This window comes from Aplysia californica, unplaced genomic scaffold (assembly GCF_000002075.1).
Source record: "Aplysia californica isolate F4 #8 unplaced genomic scaffold, AplCal3.0 scaffold00094, whole genome shotgun sequence".
Lineage (NCBI taxonomy): Eukaryota > Metazoa > Mollusca > Gastropoda > Aplysiida > Aplysiidae > Aplysia > Aplysia californica.
In genome coordinates, this window is record NW_004797364.1 from 721,070 (window position 1) to 723,395 (window position 2,326).

At 36.0% G+C, this 2,326-nt stretch overlaps 1 protein-coding gene across 1 annotated transcript in view; it reads left to right on the forward strand.

Moving 5' to 3' along the window:
* Window positions 1–1,364, forward strand: part of LOC101847645 — a gene marked incomplete in the record, with an annotated part of 16,002 nt that extends 14,638 nt beyond the window's left edge. Inside the window, 1 exon segment of the mRNA XM_013080652.1 lies at window positions 1–1,364. This exon segment is cut by the window's left edge and continues 169 nt beyond it.
* Between the last annotated feature and the right edge of the window lie 962 nt (window positions 1,365–2,326).

Sequence of the window (2,326 nt, forward strand, 5' to 3'; positions counted from 1 at the left end):
GCTGTTAAATTCGTTATCTGTTGTGTCAGTTTGGTCAGGGAATATATCTTTGATAAAGTAATACGCTTTTATTAAAAGTGAAATTACAATAATTTTTTTTTTTATCTTATGATGTTTACTTTTTGTGATTGTTGATCCAGCTACACAAAATCCGAATAAACAAAAGAGAATATAATTGTTAATCTCGTGAAAAAGAACTCAGCATAATATGTCATGGTAGAGAAAATAGGTTTTCTTAAATTATTATTTTGAGGATTATAAGAATAATAATTATTATATATTGTAGCTAGGGCTATCTGTCTGTAGTATGCATGTTTCTCTTGATTTTGTTTATAATAAGGGGAGGAGGGGGGGGACAAAAATGTTTAGTCGTCAGATTAATAGATTTTTTTGTTATGGCATTAACTTTGCTTTTTTCGATCTTGGGTGTTTGCATTTTTTTTTCTTCTATTATTTCAAAGTTAAGTACCGCAAAATGAGTGTATTGCTGTGTGTCTTGGCTAGGGAGACGCTTGCAAACTTCTAGAATACTGTGCTAGTTTTGAATAATCGTTCTCTCTACGTAAAGCAGGCTCAAAACCGTACCACAGTAAACTGTGCTGATTCGTAAAATTCAACCACTCGTCTTTAAAAATTGTAGAATTTATGAATGTCCATTCTTGTTCTAGCTTGTCTATTCCGTCCAACGCCCTAAAACAATATTTACGTCAATGTCTGTACGTTTTATTTCAAATCATGCCGTCCAGAGCATCTCTGTGATTTCTGTAATAGTATTCATCAGAGTTTTATTATTATAAATGTGTTGAATGTGTCGATTGTTGTTTCCTTGTCAACATCGTCTCCTCGTCGTTTGTGTGCGTTCAAACCAAAACCAACAAATCAAAACTTTCAGTGTGTTGACTTGTCATATTTGTGTCTTGTTGTCAAACTATAAGTAAGCAACAGTTGTGTGTTGAGAGACGACTGAGAGGCATTAAACAATGTTTTTGTTGTTTGTTTGTTTTTTCTTTTAACCCAAAATGGCCGTTCTTTTGTTAAGTACTCCGCACCAAGAAAGTTCATACATTTTTATTTGGTTATATAATTTATTCGTTCGTTTTTTCTGCACTTTTGAATAAGTTCAACTTCCAATTGTTCACAAACCTGGAGCTGTATCCATTCCGTCCAACTGACATGTTTACAATCAACTCAAGATCTACCAATACATCCATCTTCACCGTTCCAAAACGTTGCCATTAATTTTGTTACTCTTGATGTCAACACATGAATGCACTGAACTATCCCAGCAGTATTAACGTGACCGAAACAGTTTTCTTTGTGTTATTTATGATGTGTTGTTTTGTTTGTGTGGGCTTTTTTTCAGTCGTGTGTCTGTTTGTGTCTGCAGTTTTTTTGTTGTTTTTTTAAATAAACATTACAAACATCAGATGCGTCATGCAAAAACAACAAAAAAGTTTTTTTCATGTTAGATTTATGATCTTTTGAGAATCATCGTCAATTTTTTCTACCTTTGAATAATTTCACACTTGGCAAAGATGGTAACTGATACTGATACTTCTTTGTTTCGTTAACATTTACTGTATAATTATTAGTTACAATTTGTTTGGGGTTTTTTATCGTTAGTTTGTTTGATGGTTGTTTTTTTTGTTTTGGCACTGGGTTGGGTTTTTTTCGAGCACAGTGAACACATTGTGCACCCTCAGGCTCAATCAATGTTTGGCGGGGATTTCAGGACAAAACTCTCAGAACTGAAATGTTCCATTTTCACTGCATTATCAATGAAGATAGAACGGTTTAGCTCTGGGTCAGAGAGGAGTCCGCACTTTGCCCAGCCGAATGCGCTGCCCTGAGACTTTCGATCAAACTTTCGCCTCTTCTTACTTTTTGAGAGAAACGTCCTTAATTTTACAGACTGATTATGAGTTGAAGAGGATACGTCATGGAGTGGAGTAGAAGTGCTGACTAATCACGTTCGATTCTGCAATGTCACTTCCATAACCATGACCTTCGAACTGAAAGAGGCCTCATAAACAGGGGAATCTTACCTTTGATTTCGAGACACAAACATTCGGTAACAGACAACAAAGTAATGAGAAACATTATTTGGGGAGAAAAGGCGACAATTATAGTATTATTTCAATCCCCGCCCCCTTTTGTTTTCTTTTCAAGCCCCCCCCCCCCCCACACACACACACACATCCACACACACCATTTCGAACTGTTTGACCTTGTGTACAACACCCAGGGTCAAAGTGTGGGTCACAAGGGGGTAGCATCTATGTCTTAATAATGAGCAGGAAACAACAAACTGTGATCATGATGAGGG